This window comes from Callithrix jacchus, chromosome 19, assembly GCF_049354715.1.
Source record: "Callithrix jacchus isolate 240 chromosome 19, calJac240_pri, whole genome shotgun sequence".
Taxonomy (NCBI): domain Eukaryota; kingdom Metazoa; phylum Chordata; class Mammalia; order Primates; family Cebidae; genus Callithrix; species Callithrix jacchus.
This window is the reverse complement of record NC_133520.1, coordinates 30,323,310-30,343,663: the sequence shown is the minus strand read 5'-3', so window position 1 is coordinate 30,343,663 and position 20,354 is coordinate 30,323,310. Positions and strand designations below refer to the sequence as shown.

General features: G+C 48.4%; 1 long non-coding RNA gene across 1 annotated transcript; it reads left to right on the top strand.

The window, feature by feature from the left end:
* The first annotated feature begins 1,365 nt into the window (after nucleotides 1–1,365).
* Nucleotides 1,366–18,775, top strand: LOC144580390 (uncharacterized). Its single transcript, XR_013529834.1, has 3 exons — nucleotides 1,366–1,987; nucleotides 5,623–5,720; nucleotides 16,972–18,775. It is a non-coding gene; the product is annotated as an uncharacterized LOC144580390 (long non-coding RNA).
* Nucleotides 18,776–20,354: the final 1,579 nt, after the last annotated feature.

Sequence of the window (20,354 nt, the reverse complement as noted above, 5' to 3'; positions counted from 1 at the left end):
CATTTCATAAGGAAATTGAGGCTCAGAAGGGCTGAGTGGCCCAGGGCAGGGCAGGGCAGAGCTGGGGTGGAAGCCTCGGTCCTGTGCTTCTATGCCCATTGCTTTTTCTTCCAGGCCAGGCTGGGGTCAGGATGGTGAAGGAGGTGCTGGAGTTGATGAGGGGCCAGAGTGACCTCAAAGAAAGGTGAGAGGCACAGGACTTCCAAAGGCAAACGTTGAATACCTGGTGACTCCAGCTAACTCTCCATGTGATGTCCAAGAGGACTTTTCTGACACTACTACCACTGCTAATAGTCATACAAGTTACCATCTAATGTGTTTATGTTCCGGGTGCACAAATATTGTGGAAGGAGCGAACATTATGAATGCTTGATAAATGGGATCTCTTTTCATCCTCAAAGGAACAATATAGGCCAGGCACAGTGGCTCATGCCAATAACTCCAGCACTTTGGGAGGCTGGGGTGGATGGATTGGCTGAGCTCAGGAGTTTGAGACCAGCCTGGGCAATGTGGCAAAACCCCGTCTCTACAAAAAATACCAAAAAAAAAGATCAGCCAGGCATGGTGGTGCATGCCTGTGATCCCAGCTACTCCAGAGGTTGAGGTGGGAGAATCGCTTGAGCCCAGGAGGTCACGACTGCAGTGAGCTATGGTCATGCCACTGCACTCCAGCCTGGGTGGGGTGACAGAGTGAGACCCTGCCTCAAACAACAACAACGAATCAGTAGGATTAATACTTTTATTTCCATTTTCCAAACAAGGAAATTGAGGCTCCGAGAAGTCAGGAACTTGCCAGAAGACCTACCAGCAAGGGGCAGAGCTAAAGTCCCATCTGACCCCAAAACCCACAGCCATAACCACCATGCAGCACCGTCCAGGCAGAAACACAAACACTGCCCCATTGTTTTAATTCTTCAACACCTTTGGTATCTTCCAGTCCCAGGACACTGGCTCCTGAGGAAGGAAGGCCCCTCCAGCAGCCTTTAAAATTCCCAGGCATAAAACCATGTTCACCAGCCACCCCAAGGATAAGCTTCAGGGACAGGGACTGTGCTCACAGCCAAGGCAAACTTGCCACATCCTCGGCCAACGCCCTGCCAGGAGGACCATTGTCTCTTTTCATGCCCCAGACTCCACTCTATCACAGCACCCAGAGCTTGGGGATGGGGTGAGTTTTCCACCCAGACAACTCTCTACCAGGGAGAGACTGGGCCAGGGTAAGGAGAAAGAGGAAGTCGGTCTTAAAGCCGTGAATGTGGGTGGCTGAGCACTGTGGGTGTGAAGGGATGGTTGGGAGGCCCTGGGGACTTTCCCGGAGGCTGAGCTAGCCAAGTTACTTCCAGCCCACCACAGGCAGGCACGCGCACACACAATTTCAGGCCAGACGTGGCAGGCCTCTGAAAACAGCACTCCAACAGGCTTTATCTGAGCACACAGCTGGACTCAGAAATCAAAGAGCCTCCCCAACCTGCCCCTAGACAGTGAAGGCTCCGTGATGAGCCCTGAGTTCTCATTGCAGCTTCTCTTCCTTTTCTGTTTCTTTCTTGGCCTCTGCCTGGCAGGAGGCCTCCGGAAACCCTCCTTTTTCCGGCTGCTTCTCCGTCAGCCCCGAGGCCATACCTTTTTATTGCCTGGTCTGAGGAAAGAGTGGGAAGGCCACTTGGCTAATAAGAAACCAGTCCCCTTACAGCAGCACCTCTCGAGACTTTCCGGAGTCTCTGGAAGCACAGATGCCAGTTGTGCTTTTTGTTTGCTTGTTTCAGGACAGAAGAGATTGAGTTTCAAGAGGAGACCTGATTGCCTTTAAACACCCCATGGCAAAATCCCTAGGCTCTGTAGTAAAAATACACACAGCCGCTATCCATGTAATGTGCGTCCTTGACACCACCAGGCAAAATGCGCAGGTGTTCAAAGACACCTGGACGCCCAAAGAGCAGATCTTCCAAAACACAAATACCTGCGTCCACCCCAGGACAGGGGTGCTCAGGTAGGTGTCACCAGCGCGGCCCCTGGCCCCCGGCTTCCCCCGCTCCTCGCCCCGCTTCACACGGAAGCGCAGACAGCCCACGACCTTGGCTGGCCGCACTCTGACCTTGGCGGCTCCCTCCGCCTGGGCAGGGGTTAACTCGGCAGGCGCCGCCGCTCCTCCCGCCGCCCCGCGCCTCCCTTCCGCGTCGCGTCACTTGTTTTTCTGCCGGGCTTTCGCGCCTCCCGCCGGCCGCTGACGTGGACCGGGGGCGTCACAGCCTCTACTTCGGCCACCTGGAAGTGCTTCCCTTATATGGGCACAGACTCCGGAGGGGCCGGTAGGGCCGGGGCGCGCACGGGGAGGGCCACAGCTGCCAGCTCTCAAGGGCCAGGCTCTCCTCTCCCAAACAATGCCCGGGCCAGGGCAAAGGTGACCCGCGTTTGGAAAAAGGACGCTGGCTTCCCCCTCTTCTCCTAAGAGCCAGAGCCCAGGCGGGCAGCCTTCCCAGACACTGTCTCTCTGCCTCCTCCCTCTTTGGGTTTCTTCTGAAATGCGCAGAGCTAGATTGAAATGCAGATGACCAGGTGGCCTTTCATAGATGCACTCTGATAGTTCCTGAATGCTCTGCATCCCAAAGTCCAGGACCCGAGGGCTGTGATGCTAGGCCAGTGTCGGCTGGTAGAAAGGACATCCTCACCTCTGCCGTGTGGCCTTAAGATTGTCTTATAATTCCTTTAGTCCCCAGCTTCCTTCTTTGTAAAATATAGAGGGTGCTGGCCTCCAGCCTTGTAAGGCTAGATGAGTGTTCTGCTTGGTGTAAAACAGCTTTGCAAGCTGTGAAGTGCCATTCAGACTTACAGGTGGTCACTTGGTTCAGGTGCCCCCTCCAGAACCTGCCTCTCCCAGGCCACACCTGTGTGCTCTGAGAATGCCCTTTGACCCTGTTGAAGAGCTTCATCTCTGTAAATAAAGTCATCTGGAGTTTGCCTCTTGTGTGCGCTGTGGTGGGCTGTTTGTCTGCAGCCTCTGTTAGTAAGCAAGTAGTGAGCATGCCTGAGTTACCCTTCCAGCAGGGAGGGGAACCGCAGGTGAGCGAGCGGTCGTTGTGCAGACGCTTCACTCAGTACTGGACACTGCACGGGACACGACTGCCTTCTGTGGCTGCCAGTAAGAACTCTCGCCTTCCAAATCCAGCTCAGCTCAAAATTCCCAGGCCCAAGAAGCTATTTCCTGCTGCACCTTGACTTGACCTCCTTGGTTAACTGTGAATGGCGCTTGTGCAGTGCAGTTCTGCCCAGGTTTGCCTGTCTGCTGGCAGCTTTGCTCTGTGTCCTCGGTGTGGAAGCTTCCCCTCCTCGGGAACTCAAGAGTGTCCTGAGGGAGGAACCATTTCTTTCCAATCAGAATGAAAAGCCCACACTCTCCGCTTCTGAGGGTGGGGACTAAATCTCCTTCCTTTGATCACTCCACGACAAAGAGGACAAAAGATATTCAGATCATGAGGTCCAGTGATGGATTTGGGATCCATACGTAAATGGCAGTGAGCCAGACGGCCAGCCACACATAGTAAATTTCTGTAGCATTTCTCCTCCCACTCACTGTCTTCAATGAGCCCCATGGAACGCCCTCTTAGGGAGGACTGTGCTAGGTTGCTGAGAAGTAGACTGCACAGTGGGTGGGCAGGAGCCCTCCCTTTGGAGATGGTTGTCCTCATTACCTCATTAAACGTCAGACATAAGAAGGTAACACCTAATTCCATGCTCCCAGTGGGTAAGCTATTGGATAGCTGTAGCCAACTGCTCATAGATTGTTCAATGTTTTTTGTTTTTTAAATGAGCGAGAGGTTCTTATGTTGCCCAGGCTGTCTTTGAACACGTAGCCTCGCCTCCTCAAGCGCCAGGACAACTGGCCGGAGCCATGGGGGCTCCTGGTTGTATGTTTTATTCAAACATCGATGAGTGACCCAATAGTCTTCCTCAAAATATTCCAAATTCCCCTGGAAGTGGGGATGGAGGATGGGGAAGACGTTCTTTCTCATCAGTGCCTCTGGCTTTGAGATCTCAAGTCAGTTCCGTTTGGGAATCATCCTACTGACCCGTGAGTGCCCTCACTGATATGGGCCGTGTCAGCCCTGTCTCTTGTTTCTTCATATGAACTCCTTACAAGGTCTGTATGTGCATCATGGGGTTTGGTGAAGGTTGGGGGTCTCCGGAGAGGATTAATTTCTCAAAAATGTAAACAACTGGAAAGGGAGAGAGTTGGGCATTTCTGTTGTTAAACTGCCCTCGGCTTCCTCTCTAACGCTGGCTCCAGGCCTTCCCAACACCATTTGAAGGTTACTCAAGCCCCTCTTTCCTGCTCCTCTCTCTCAGGAGCAAAAATATAGATTCTTCTTGTTTTCTTCTGCGGAGTAATTCAGCTCTAACCCCCACCCATATCTCTGAACCTATCTAAGAATTCAATGGGATAGGTCCAAAGCTTCCAAGTGTGTAAATTCTTAGGCAAAGAGCCACTTTTTTTAAGACTGGCAGGTCAGGCTGGAGGATCGTGGTGGTGGTGGTGGTGGTCTTCCTGGATTACGCAATGTTTTTACAAAAGGATATTGACTTACAATAGATTCCTCTGAATTCAAAAGGTAGAGGACAGAGAGTTGTTTTCTTCCCCCCTCACCCTCTAAGTCAGAGTCTCACACTGTCGCCCAGGCTGGAGTGCAGTGGCGTGATCTCTGCTCACTGCAACCTCCGCCTCCTGGGTTTGAGCGATTCTCCTGCCTCTGCCTCCTGAGTAGCTGGGATTGCAGGCACCTGCCACCATGCCCAGCTAATTTTTTTGTATTTTTAGTAGAGACGGGGTTTCACCATATTGGCCAGGCTAGTCTCGAGCTCCTGACCTCGTGATCCGCCCGCCTCGACCTCCCAAAGTGCTGGGATTACAGGTGTGAGATACCACACCCAGCCGAGTTATCTTTCTAGGAATTTACCCATCCCCGCTGAGATAATCGTTCTTTTCCAAATTTGGAAGCTCAGTCTTCTCAAAGCCCTCTTAGACTTATCTCACAACCTTCCTGTCTCCATTCACCTCATGAGTTTTTGCCATGGGTTCCACCTTGCTTCTACACAACTCTAATGCTGCAGGGAGGCAGCTAAAACCACCTGGGGCCATCTGATTATTTGACTCAGCGAGGCTCAACCCCTGATCCCAGAGAGTTCCTGAGCCAAGAGAGAAGAAAGGAAGCTCTGAGATGAGAATAGAAAGAATGTAGAGATGATACTGATTGTTACTACCCCAGCCAATATCCTGATTACTTCTGTTGTCATTATGAGTCTTATTAAAGGTAGCACAATTGAGGAAGATACAAAAAGCCAACTGAAAACAACTGCAGGTTCCTTGGCTCCAATATTCCAACACAGGGATTCATATCATAAATTTCTTCTTGAGGAATGTGTAAACGTAGGGGGCTAGGGCGGGCGTTTTAACAGGCTAACTTGAATGCTTTCTTATATTTCACAATGAAAACCCATATAATGTGTGTATTTCCCTTTTTACCTTGGCTTCCTGGAAGTTCAAAGATAAATTTAGGTGTCAGAGAAGTAACTGATTCAACAAATTGGTAAATACCTGTCTTTCTCTTTCTCCCACCTACTACCAATTAGTTTCTGATCTTTAATACAATATAAACGCACACGGAGGACTCAAGATGGCGCTGTGAGAACAACCCAGGATTGAAGCTCTCGCTGGATGCACGGAGAGGGTGAGTCGGGGACACATTTCCAGACGGATCTTAGTTGCCCACAGAACGGGGAAATTCCCAGGTATAAAAGAGACGCGGGACGCCAGGCAGAGGCCTTGGCTGGTGTAGCTGGCAGCCGGTGTGGCTGTGGCCCGCGCCGGAGCGCAGAGGCGCTCCACAGTGCTCCATACAAAAGCGCACTGTTACGGGTGCCCTGTTGAACCGGCAAACTGAGACCTGAGAGGGCTGAACTTGAGACTGAATGGGACTTGGTCAGTGAGCCAGCCCAGGAAAGCCCAGGGACACAGCATTTGGGGTAGCGCAGTGCGACAAACAAAACGGCGACTCCAAACGCTCCCGGTGAGGAGGTTTTCTTAAAGCACAGCTCCATGGGGGAGGAGCGTCTGCCATTACCGAGGCAATCAGCCCCTATTGAGGTACACGCCCATTGCTGATGCAGCCTGCCGTTGCCGAGGCAACCCGGTACAACAGAGAGACTCCGCCGCAGGGCGTAGCCCGTGGCAACAGGGCGGAGACCGCAGCAGAAGGGCAGAGCCTGCAGCAACAGGGTGAACCTCACACCAGCAGGGCGCAGCCTCGGCAGGCAAATAGTGACTAGACTGCCTCCTAGCTGGGCAGGACAGCAAGGCCAACACTCACAAGGAAAGCCCCAACCCCCACCCCAGACAGAGCATCTGAGAAAAAAAGGGTTTTTTTATGAGTTATGTTGCAGCAGAATTAAACATAGCAGCCTAACAGCCCTGAATGAACAACAGAGCTCACAGCTCAGCACTTGAGCTCCTACAAAGTACAGACTGTCTCCTCAAGCAGCTCCCTGACCCCTCTATATCCAAAAGACTGACATTTGGCAGGCATCATTCTGGGACAAAGATAGCAGAAAAAGAAACTGGTAGCATCCCTCGCTGTTCCGCAGCTGCTATAGGTGCACCCCAGACAAGCAGGGCCTGGAGTGGACCTCAGCAGTCATACAGCGAAGGGGCTAGACTGGTAGAAGGAAAACCAAGTAACAGAAATACTTCATCATCAACAATCTGGGTGTCCACTCAGAGACCCAATCGAAAAGTCAGCAACTACACAGATGACAGGTGGATAAATCCACAAAGATGGGAAGAAACCAGCACAAAAAGGAGGAAAACACCCAAAACCAGAACACCTCGCCTCCTAGAAAGGACCAAAACTCCTCACGAGCAAGGGAACAAAGCTGGATGGAGAATGACTGTGATGAAATGACGGAATTAGACTTCAGAAGGTGGATAATGAGAAAGTTTTGTGAGCTAAAAGAACATGTTTTAAATCAATGCAAAGAAACTAAGAACCTTGAAAAAAGATTTGAGGAAATGATAACAAGAATGGATACCTTAGAGAGGAATATGAATGAATTAAAGGAGCTGAAAAACACAATACAAGAACTTCGTGAAGCATGCACAAGTTTCAATAGCCGAATTGACCAAGCAGAAGAAAGAATATCAGAAGTCGAAGATCAACTCAATGAAATAAAATGAGAAACCAAGATCAGAGAAAAAATCGCAAAAAGGAATGAACAAAATCTCCAAGAAATGTGGGACTATGTGAAGAGACCTAACCTACATTTGATAGGCGTACCAGAATGTGATGAAGAGAATGAATCCAAGCTGGAAAATACTCTTCAGGACATTATCCAGGAAAATTTCCCCCACCTAGCAAGACAGGCCAACACTCAATTGCAGGAAATACAGAGAACACCACAAAGATATTCCTCAAGAAGAGCAACCCCAAGGCACATAATCGTCAGATTCAACAAAGTTGAAATAAAGGAGAAAATACTGAGGGCAGCCAGGGAGAAAGGTTGGGTCACCCACAAAGGGAAGCCCATCAGACTCACAGCGGATCTCTCGGCAGAAACTCTACAAGCCAGAAGAGAGTGGGGGCCAATATTCAACATCCTTAAAGAAAAGAACTTTCAACCCAGAATTTCATGTCCAGCCAAACTGAGCTTCAGAAGTGAAGGAAAAATAAAATCCTTTGTGAACAAGCAAGTACTCAGAGATTTTGTCACCACCAGGCCTGCTTTACAAGAGCTCCTGAAAGAGGCACTACACATAGAAAAGAACAACCAGTACCAGCCATTCCAAAATCACACTAAATGCTAAAGAGCATCAACATAATGAAGAATCTACAACAACTAACGGGCAAAACAGCCAGCTAGCATCAAAATGGCAGTATCAAACTCACACATAACAATATTAACCCTAAATGTAAATGGACTAAATGCACCAATCAAAAGACACAGACTGGCAAATTGGATAAAAAGCCAAAACCCATCAGTGTGCTGTATCCAGGAAACCCATCTCACATGCAAGGATACACAAAGGCTCAAAATAAAGGGATGGAGGAAGATTTACCAAGCAAATGGAGAGCAAAAGAAAGCAGGAGTTGCAATTCTCATCTCTGATAAAATAGACTTTAAAGCAACAAAGATCAAAAGAGACAAAGAAGGCCATTACATAATGGTAAAAGGATCGATACAACAAGAAGAGCTAACGATCCTAAACATATATGGACCCAATGCAGGAGCACCCAGATACATAAGGCAAGTTCTTAACGACTTACAAAGAGACTTAGACTCCCACACAATAATAGTGGGAGACTTTAACACTCCACTGTCAATATTAGACAGATCAACCAGACAGAAAATCAACAAGGATATCCAGGGCTTGAACTCAGACCTGGAGCAAGCAAACCTGATAGACATTTACAGAACTCTCCACCCCAAATCCACAGAATATACATTCTTCTCAGCACCACATCACACCTACTCTAAAATTGACCACATAATTGGAAGTAAAGCACTGCTCAACAAATGCAAAACAACTGAAATCATAACAAACAGCCTCTCAGACCATAGTGCAGTCAAGTTAGAACTCAGAATACAGAAACCAACCCAGAACCGCACAGCTTCATGGAAACTGAACAACTGGCTCTTGAATGTTGACTGGATAAACAATAAAATGAAGGCAGAAATAAAGAAGTTCTTCTAAACCAATGAGAATGAAGACACAACATGCCAGAATCTCTGGGACACATTTAAAGCAGTCTCTAGAGGAAAGTATATAGCAATAAGTGCCCATATGAGAAGAATGGAGAAATCCAAAATTGACACCCTATCGTCAAAATTGAAAGAGCTAGAGGAGCAAGATAAAAAAAACTCAAAACCCAGCAGAAGACAAGAAATAACTAAGATCAGAGCTGAACTGAAGGAGATTGAGACACGAAAAACCCTCCAAAAAAATCAATAAATCCAAGAGCTGGTTTATTTGAAAAGATCAACAAAATAGACAGACCACTAGCCAGATTGATTAAAAAGAAAAGAGAGAACAACCAAATAGATGCAATAAAAAATGATAAAGGGAAAATCACCGCAGATTCCACAGAAATTCAAACCGTCATCAGAGAATATTACAAACAACTCTATGCACATAAACTAGTAAACCTGGAAGAAACGGATAAATTCCTGGACTCCTGTGTCCTCCCAAGCCTAAACCAGGAGGAAACTGAAACTATGAATAGACCAATAACAAGGGCAGAAATCGAGGCAGCAATTAAGAGCCTACCACACAAAAAAAGCCCAGGTCCAGACAGGTTCACAGCCGAATTCTACCAGACACACAAAGAGGAGCTGGTACCATTTCTTCTGAAACTATTCCAAATAATCCAAAAAGAAGGAATCCTTCCCAAATCATTCTGTGAGACCAATATCATCCTGATACCAAAACCCAGCAGAGACCCAACAAGAAAAGAAAACTTCAGGCCAATATCCATGATGAACATAGATGCAAAAATCTTCAATAAAATATTGGCAAGCCGATTGCAACAGCAAATCAAAAACTTATTCATCATGATCAAGTGGGATTCATCCCAGGGATGCAAGGCTGGTTCAACATACGCAAGTCTATAAACGTAATTCACCACATAAACAGAACCAAAAACAAAAACCACATGATTATCTCAATTGATGCAGAGAAGGCATTTGACAAAATTCAACAGCCCTTCATGCTAAAAACCCTCAATAAACTCGGTATCGATGGAACGTATCTCAAAGTAATAAAAGCTATTTATGACAAACCAACAGCCAATATCATACTTAATGGGCAAAAACTGGAAGCATTCCCTTTGAAATCTGGCACTAGACAAGGATGCCCTCTCTCACCACTCCTATTCAATATAGTACTGGAAGTTCTAGCCAGAGCAATCAGGCAAGAAAAAGAAATAAAGGTTATTCAAATAGGAAAGGTGGAAGCCAAATTGTCTCTATTTGCAGACGACATGATAGTATACCTAGAAGACCCCATCGCCTCAGCCCAAAAACTCCTGAAACTGATAAGCAACTTCAGCAAAGTCTCAGGATATAAAATCAATGTGCAAAAATCACAAGCCTTCCTCTACACCAATAACAGACTTAAAGAGAGCCAAATCGAGAAGGAACTGCCATTCACAATTGCTACAAAAAGAATAAAATACCTTGGAATACAACTCACAAGGAACGTAAGGGACCTCTTCAAGGAAAACTACAAACCACTGCTCAACGAAATCAGAGAGGACACAAACAGATGGAGAAACATTCCATGTTCATGGTTACGAAGAATTAATATCGTAAAAATGGCTATACTGCCCAAAGTAATTTACAGAATCAATGCTATCCCCATCAAGCTACCATTGACTTTCTTCACAGAACTGGAAAAAACCACCATGAACTTCATATGGAACCAAAAGAGAGCCCGCATAGCCAAGTCAATTCTAAGCAAAAAGAACACAGCAGGGGGCATCACACTACTGGATTTCACACTATACTACAAGGCTACAGTAATCAAAACAGCATGGTACTGGTACCAAAACAGAGATATAGACCAATGGAACAGAACAGAGGCACCGGAGGCAACACAACATATCTACAACCATACAATCTTTGATAAACCTGACAAAAACAAGCAATGGGGAAAGGATTCCCTGTTCAACAAATGGTGCTGGGAAAACTGGCTAGCCATGTGCAGAAAGCAGAAACTGGACCCCTTCCTGACACCTTACACTAAAATTAACTCCAGATGGATTAAAGACTTAAACATAAGACCTGGCACCATAAAAACCCTAGAAGGAAATCTAGGCAAAACCATCCAGGACATAGGAGTAGGCAAGGACTTCATGAACAAAACACCAAAAGCATTGGCAACAAAAGCCAAAATAGACAAATGGGACCTAATGAAACTCCACAGCTTCTTCACGGCAAAAGAAACAGTCTCTAGTGTGAATCGGCAACCAACAGAAAGGGAAAAAATTTTTGCAGTTTACCCATCTGACAAAGGGCTGATATCCAGAATTTACAAAGAACTCAAACAGATTTACAGGAAAAAAACAAACAAGCCCATTCAAAAGTGGGCAAAGGATATGAACAGACACTTTACGAAAGAAGACATATATGAGGCCAACAGTCATATGAAAAAATGCTCATCTTCACTGGTCATCAGAGAGATGCAAATCAAAACCACATTGAGATACCATCTCACGCCAGTTAGAATGGCGATCATTAAAAAATCTGGAGACAACAGATGCTGGAGAGGATGTGGAGAAAAAGGAACACTTTTACACTGTTGGTGGGAGTGTAAATTAGTCCAACCATTGTGGAAGACAGTGTGGCGATTCCTCAAGGCCTTAGAAATAGAAATTCTATTTGACCCAGCAATCCCATTACTGGGTATATACCCAAAGGACTATAAATCGTTCTACTATAAGGACACATGCACACAAATGTTCATAGCAGCACTGTTTACAATAGCAAAGACCTGGAATCAACCCAAATGCCCATTGATGATAGACTGGATTGGGAAAATGTGGCACATATACACTATGGAATATTATGCAGCAATCAGAAATGATGAGTTCGTGTCGTTTGTAGGGACATGGATGAATCTGGAGAACATCATTCTCAGCAAACTGACACAAGAACAGAAAATGAAACACCGCATATTCTCACTCATACGCAGGTGATGAAAAATGAGAACACATGGACACAGAGAGGGGAGTACTAAACACTGGGGTCTATTGGGGGGAAAAGGGGAGGGCCAGTGGGAGGGGGAGGTGGGGAGGGATAGCCTGGGGAGAAATGCCAAATGTGGGTGAAGGGGAGAAAGCAAACAAAACACACTGCCATGTGTGTACCTATGCAACTGTATTGCATGCTCTGTACATGTACCCCAAAACCTAAAATGCAATTAAAAATAAAAAAAAAAATAAATGCACACATATGAGACTTAGAAATTCTCTAAAAAAAATACATACATAATTATCCTCTTCTCTTTGTGGTTTAATATTTCAAGCTATCTCAAATTTTTCGTGGAAAGTATACATTCTGAATAATAATAGTTCACATGTAGTGGCCACTATTATGTGCCAGACGCTATTCTAAGTACTGTAAACTCACTTGATTTTCCCAACAACTCTAAGAGGTGATTTTATACTAATTTTATATGAAATTTATACCAAAAATATAAAAAATTATCCAGGCCTGGTGGCAGGCGCCTGTAATCTCAGCTACTCAGGAGGCAGAAGCAGGAGAATCGCTTGAACCTGGGAAGCAGAAGTTGCAGTGAGCTGAGATTGCACCATTGCACTCCAGCCTGGGCAACAAGAGCAAAACTATATATCTAAAAAAAAAAGCTGTGCACGGTGGCTCACACCTGTAATCCCAGCATTTTAGGAGGCCAGGTGGGTGAATCAGCTGACATCAGGAGTTCGAGACCAGCCTGACCAACATGGAGAAACCCCGTTTCTACTAAAAATATAAAATTAGCTGGGTGTGGTGTCACATGCCTGTAATCCCAGCTACTCAGGAGGTTGAGGCAAGAGAATCGCTTGAACCTGGGAGGCAGAGGTTGCAGTTAGCTGAGTCCATTCCAGCCTGGGCAACAAGAGCAAAACTCTGTCTCAAAAACAAACAAACAAAAAAACTACAAAGGCACAATGGTATGAGAGTGCAAAGTATGTGTTTGAAAAACACTGAGAATGGGCGAATTGAGCTTAGAGGTTGGGCCAGATTGTAAAGGGCTTGAAAGCCAAATCAAGAATTAAACTTTCAACTGCAGGGAACCTTCAAAGCTTTTAAGCATGAAAGAACAAGACAGACCCGAAGTTTAGAAGGAGCTCTGACAGCAGAGTATCGACTGAGGAAAGGTCAGGAAGGGAAGCACTTCAGGCAAAGAGACCACTTGGGGAACTGTTGAAACTATCCAAGAATGATCTAATGGTTGGTGGCTTCAGTGATGCTGAATAGAAGGTATTTCAAAAGGATGATTGACAGGACTGGGCCAATAATTGGATATGGGATTGACTCAGGAAGTAGGCCTCCAGGACATATATCTGTCCCCTAATCAGGAAAATCCTCTCTTGCTGGCAGATGATCACGTATTCCACTAGGGCCCAAGGAGCCGTCAGTGTGGACCACAGATGACAGATTAAGAGGCAGAGTGGGTCTCCTAGCCCAATACTCTGTTACATCTAAGCAAACTGAGGCTCAGGGAAGTCCAACTGTCTCTCCCTTTCTCCTGGCTCCTTCCTCCAAATCACATGGATGGAAAAGTGCTTGGCCTCCCCTGGACCTGAGCCCATGGTGCAGTAGAGAAATACCTCAGGCCCAGAGCCAGGAAGCTGGAGGTGAGAAGCTGCAGTACCTCTTCTTTAGACTCTTTCTTAAGTCCCACTTTCTGAATCTGCCTTCCTCCACCCTTCAGCCCCCGCTCCCCGGGTGGTCTCTGGCTGTCACAGCTGTGATGCCAGCTTCCTGCTTGCCCCAGACACTCAGCCCCAGGAGGCCCAGCCCCATTACAGCACTGCCAGAACAACATCTGGGGAAGCTCCACTACGTTCAGGGCCTCTTCTCTTGTTTTTCATCTGGAGATAAAGGGGGTTTATCCTGGGCCCCTGGGAGTGAGGATGAGGAGCGTTTACAACATGTCTGTCTTCTAAATTTGGGAAAGAGGCAATAAATTTGGCTTCAGATCTGTTTCTGTCCCAAGTCCATGTGTCTCCTGTGAGTTCCGGCACTTTCAGTCACACCTTCTTATACCATAGGAGAAGACCTAGAGGGAGAAGGTGTGGGAGGTCACATTCTTGGGGGGCCTGCAGGATAACAGACTTTTAGCAGATCGTTCCCATCCTTTTGCTCCTGATATACCCAGGGAGTCGCAGAAGCAAAAACACATCACTAGGGACCTTTCCAGCCAAATACTGGGCTGGCCATCTGTCCACATCCCTCCCCTGACCCAGCTCCCATCCCATCCCCTATTCATCCTCTCTCCTGTACCCCCAGCCGTCCTTCTTGCCTTCACCTTTCCCGATCACAGAGCCAGGCTGGCACAGGAGGGTGAGAAACCCAGATCACTCCTCTTCCCACAGACACTAGTGGGTTAGTAGGGCAGAAGCTGAGAAGCAACCCTCGGGGGAATACTTGCCTTTGGGGGAGCAGATTCCTTCCCCAGATGGGGCCTGGCTTAGAGTCAGCTTTAGTTGCAAGCTTGATGAATTCCTAACACCTTCCAGCCCCTTCTCCCAGCAGCAGGAGAGTGGGCCTGTGTGGGCCAACATGACACAGAGTAGTGGAGAGGATGAAGAGGTGAGTTAGGGCAGCACACAGCCTGCATCCAGGACCCCGGAAGCCCTGTCCCTCCAAGACACAGACACCACTGTGCAGACGTCAAGGCAGTGGCTGGCCCCTGAGAGCATAAGCGGCAGTTCTCCGCCTGCGCAGCACTCTGGGTCTCATGTCTCAGTTGCTGGGCCTCTCTCCTGGAACCCCGGGCGTGGTTGCCACCTCCAAGGCCCAGCCAAGACTAAGCTCCTCTCTCCGTCTTTGGTTGCTGGTCACTGTCTGAAGGGCACATGTTCTCACCCCATTCCTCTGTGGGTGTGCACTGTGCTAGCCTCTCTCACCACCCTCCTTTCCAAACTCTTTCACTGAGCCCCCTTTGGGCCCAGAAAAGTCGCCTGTATCCTCACCCCCTCCATACATCTTCTTCATCTGCTGGCATTCCCTGAAACAGACTGTGTCAAGAGAAGCCTGTTTTTCTGCCTTACCCAACACCCCTCAGGCTGAGGCGGCAGGGACCAATGCTTCTTTGCTCCGTGTTAGCCCTTCCCTGCCATCATTCCTCATGCCCCTCTCTGAAGTTCATTTATCCCACCATCTCATCATCATGGGCCCTCTTGGCCACTCCTTTTCACTGACTAAAGATCTCGCCCTGCAAGGCTCAGGGCATTTCTCTGTTCTCCAAATTCCTGCTACCTCCTGAGGAAACATCAACATCTCTGTGAGCAGCTGAACTCATTCCGCCCCTGGGCTCGTCCGGTCTCCAAGTGACCATCTCCTGCACTCAGCCTCTAGCCTTCACCCCCAGGTAGAAACTTGCAACGCTGATACCAACTCCCAAGCCAAACCCTCTACTGGAAGCAGCTGGGCTGGGCTGGAAGGAGGGGAAAATCCAGTCTGAGGCAGAAGCATGGTTTGGGGTTCTGCCTCCTGAGTCAGTTCTGGCTGCCCAGGGGCAAGGAGGAGAGGCCGCACCCCATCCAGATCTCTGGGATGCTACGTTTCATATTTTACATCAATATAAGCTCTCATCTTCACAGTCTCAGGGCACCAAGCTCTCGTAAACAGAGGGAAATGGACTCCAGCAAAACTTCCCAGATCTGATCCATTTATTCAACAGAGTATTTACTAGTACTTATTCATGCCAGACTGTTAGAAATACGATGACGAACATGACAAGAAACATCCCTGCTCCCTTGAAGTTTATATTCTACCAGGGAAGACAGATGGTAAATAAGGAAATAACTAAAATATATGTTACTATTAATGATAAAGGCTAACGTGAAATAATCCAGCAGCGAAGTGGGATAGAAGGTACCAACAGTGAGGCCTGGTGGCTCATGCCTGTAAGAAGCACTTGGGGGAGGCTGAGGTGGGTGGAGTGCTTGAGGTCAGGAGTTCAAGCCTGACCAACATGGTGAAACCTTGTCTCTACTAAAAGTACAAACACTAGCTGGGCATTGGTGGCACATGCCTGTAGTCACATCTGCTTGGGAGGCTGAGGCAGGAGAATCGCTTGAACCCAGGAATCGGAGGCTGCAGTAAGCTGATATCACACCACTGTACTCCAGCCTGGGCAACAAGAGCAAGACTCCATCTCAATGAAATTTTTTTGAAAAATTTAAAAAGGGAGCAAGAGAAAGTGCTACGAGTGAGCATATCATTGAAAGTTTAGATTGGACAGTCAGGGAAGGCCTCATAAAGAAGGTAGCCTTTGAAGGAAGCATGAGAATGCTGAAGGAATAGAATTCCAATCTGAGGAAATGGCACAGGGAAAGGCACTGGGGCAGAGTGCTGTGCGGCTGGAGCCAGGAAAGCAGGGGAGAAAATGAGGAGGGGGATTCGGAGGTGGCGGGGGACACCATCCTAAAGGGCCTCATAGGCTGTGATAAGGATGATGAGGACCTGGGCTTTTCCTCTGAATGAAGAGGAAGTGCCGAGAATTTTAGCAGAGGAGTCTGCCATGATGTGACATACATACTTTTTTTGAGATGGAGTCTCGCTGTGTCGCCCAGGCTGGAGTGCAATGGTGTGATCTCAGCTCACTGCAACCTCCACCTCCTGAGTTCAAGCGATTCTCCTGCCTCAGCCTTCCAAGTAGCTAGGGTTACAGGTGTCCACCACTAAGCCAGGCTAATTTTTATATTTTCAGTAGAGATATGGTTTCACCATGTTAGTCAGGCTGGTCTCCAACTCCTGACCTTGTGATCTGCCTGCCTCGGCCTCCCAACGTGCTGGGATTATAGGCATAAGCCACCGTGCCCAGCTGATGTGACGTATTTTTGAGACTGTTCTGACCAGCTGTGCTGGAAATAAGTGAGGGCAGGGTGTCAGTGGGAAAAGGCGGTGGTTTGGATTGGGTTGTTGGAAGGCAAGAACAGATTGGACATTTTAAAGGAGGAACCTACAGGATTTGCTGAAAGACAAAATGGGGGTGGTGAGAAAAACCCACATGTGAGCCAGGCACTGTGTGAGTATGCAATGTCGTTAAAAGTTTACATTAATCACATGAGCAAGGTTCTATTGTTATAGCCCGTTTCATAGAGGCAGAATCACTTAGTGAGGCCAAGTCACTGGAACAATCTTGTAGCTAGCAAGAGGCAGAGCTGGCATTTACTTATTTATTTTTTCTAATTCCAGGTTAAGTTCACATAGAGCTGGTATTTAAGCCACATCTTCCACTGAACGCAGACCTGAGCTCTCAGCAGCTACACTGTGAAAATCTCATCCATTCACTCAACAATTCTCCATTGCTCGTCAGCTCTGGTTCAGGCACTGGTCTACATGTTGAGGATGCAAAGATGAGTAAGAGAAAGTCCTTGACTTTGAAGAATTTATGGTTTGGAGGCGGAGACGGATGTAAATAGAAATAACAGCAGCGAGATAATCGTGCAAAGTCCTAAGCTCTCAGAGGAGAGGTGAGAAAAGACCCCTCAGAAGAGGTGAGGCATGGCAGGTGGGTAGAGCTTTGCCAGAAGAATAGGAATGGATGGAAAAGCATTCCTAGCAGACGGAGCTGTGTGTGCAAAGGGCAGGAGGTGCAGGGGCGAGGCCCCGAGAGTGGGAAGCACCGGTGCAGTGTTTTGCTGTGGGAGCAGCGCGAGAAGGCCTGGGAGGCGAGAGATGAGACAGAGAAGTGAGCAGGGCAGTCAGCAACGCCTGGAAAGGGCTTCCTTCCCCAGGCCAGGGGCAATCGCTGCGGTTACCAAGGGGGGAGTGGAGCCAATGAGATCTCTCCTTACGTGGAGGGCGGACACCAAGCTGCAGACACTGTTTTCCCTATTTGAGTATGACGCTCCCTGGGAAATCTGGTAGGACGGAGAACAGTCCACGTTTCCAGGAAACAAACAGTACTCTCTGGCGCTGCGTGCGTGTCTCTGTGTGTCCGTCTATAAATAGCCTCAGACGCAGCCCTTGGCTGCAGTCTCCCCCCGCCCCCGCGGCATCTTGGGCACACTCCCCAGCTGCCTCTGCCCCTCCTCCTCCCTCCTGGCCGGGACCGGTTTCACTGCGCAGCAGGCGAGGCTGGGTGGGGGGCAGGACTGTGACCTCTGCCTTATCATTATTCCCCGCAGGACACCAAAGCCAGTGTCCAAACGGCAGCAGGAAGGGTGAGAGTTGGGCCCAAGGAGGAAATCTAGAGACTGTTAAACCTAAGCTGAGCATGAACTGACGCCTCAGTGGGCGGGAAAGGGAAGTTTGTTTCAAAACCGAACCCACATCCAGTGGTTCACAGACCATCTTGGTCAAAGGCTGTGAATGGATGAGGTGGTGACTCTTGTCCCATCCAGCTCTGTGATCCTTCAGATCAGATTAGTCGGGGGAGAGACAGTGACAGAGAAAGACAGACTATATATACATATATCTATTTGTACACACACACACACACACACACATACACACACACACAAAGACGGAAACAGGAAATGGGCAGAGATGACAGAGGGAGGCAGACAGACAGAGACAGAGATGAGGCCACCAAGCATGGGATCAAATCATAACCATTTTCTATCTTTTTGTGAGACAGAATTTCACTCTGTCGCCCAGGCTGGAGTGCAGTGGCTCACTGCAGCCTCCACTTCCCAGGTTCAAGCAATTCTCCTGCCTCAGCCTCCCAAGTAGCTGGGATTTCAGGTGCTCGACACCACGGCCCCACTAATTTTTGTATTTTTAGTAGAGATGGGGTTTCACCATGTTGGCCAGGACGGTCTCGAACTCCTGACCTCAAGTGATCCACCCGCCTTGGCTAACCATGACAGTTTTCAAAGGCACAGTAAGGGCAGGTCTGTGAGAAATGTTACATACAATTAATGTGATACACATCAGAGTCTGGCTCAGTTCCCCTTCCAGATTCCCAGCTCAGGAATGTATACCACCATCTCTCCTTTTCTTGTCAGCCCTGGAGAAAAACAAAAAGAGAATCAAAAACAAAATGACACAAAAACCCAGAGGGATGAGTAAACAGCGGGAAACCCCAGACTCCCACGGGTAAGCACTGAGGGCAGGTGCCTCCCAAGCCTTTCCTAACCCTTCTGTTCCTAGCCAATGGGGAACCCAGGCTTCCAGTATCTTCCTGAGTCTGAGCCCCATCCAGCAGGTCAGGGGCTGGATGGGGGATGGCCAGGGTGCTGTTTCCAGGCACTGGCTGTCTCCCACTCTTCTACTAAAGTGCTAGGACTTGGCGAATCTCACCAGGAAGCTGAGCTGAGCACTTGAGCCAGCCAAACACCCTCCTGGGTCCTCAGCTCATCAAGGGGCCATCCAGGGAGACAGCAAGTCCTGCTGTCCATGTACTCTAGAGTGAAGGATAGGCTGTGTGACCTCAGCAGGCCCCTTCCTTCCCGGGACCAGCTTCTGGGTCTGTAAAATGGCAATAACCCACAGGACGGTGATGAGCAGAGACTGAAAGGCCAGCTGTGAGGGGCCTCTGTGAGCTGTGTGTGCAGCCCAGGTCAGGGGATCTCGATGTCCTACCTGCTCTAGGTTGGCTGGTGTTTGTGTCACCCACATCAGGCTTCCAACCGGCGCAGGGGTAGGAGTTAGCTTTCTTAGGTGTGTGCTTTCCTGGAGGATGAGCCTGAACTGGGGTGTCTTCAAGAACACCTGTTTGGGGGCTGCCTGTCTCCTTCAGAGGGTTGTGTAGAGAATGCGGGTGGAGTAGAGATTGTAAGGCGGGGGGGATGGGGGTAGAAAGGCTCTTCCAAAAGGCTTCCATCCTCCTGGCCCAATCAGCACCCCACGCCCTCTTCTCCACCCACCAACCACAAATCTTCAGATTCCTCTGGACAGCTCCAGCCTCAGTTTCTTGGTCCCTCAGGTCTCCAGGTAAGAAGCCAGTCTGGGGGGAATGGGGGAAGCAGACCACCCTGGGAGCATCCTCCTTTCTCCCCTGCTTCTCCATGGGTGGGCTGATACCAGCAGGATCAGGGACACAGAGCTGAGGGCAAGGAGCAGAGGGACTCAGCCAACGTGGTTCCAATGCCCCGTTTGTGAAGTTGATCTTTCCCTCCCATGGGTAAAGTCTCTAAATTTGAAACTTATAAAACCCAGCATCTGTTTCATGACTACAAGACAATGATCACTGATTGAGTCCCTCCTCACGCTGGGCCAGGTGTTCGACACTGCACACATTTCAAGTGTAATCCTCTCCCAACCCCGTGGCTGAATGTCTCCTGACTGACACATAAGGAATCTGGGGTTCCAGAACATGCCCGAGGTCACACATTGTGGCAAGTGGCAGGACCAGGCTGTCCCAGCTTCCCCAGACTTGGAAACCTGTCACCCGGGAAACCTGTCACTCAAGGAAAGCATGTGGCTGAGGGAAATGAAATTTAGTATCTTCAAATCCACTCCAAGAACCAGAAAACATCTCCTTCAAGTTGAGCGCTGTGCACCCTTAGGCCAAGAAAAGCACTAAATTGGCTGGGCATGGCGTTCATGCCTGTAATCCCAGCACTTTGGGAGGCCAAGGTGGGTAGATCATTTGAGCCCAGGACTTTGAGAGACCAGCCTGGGCAATATAG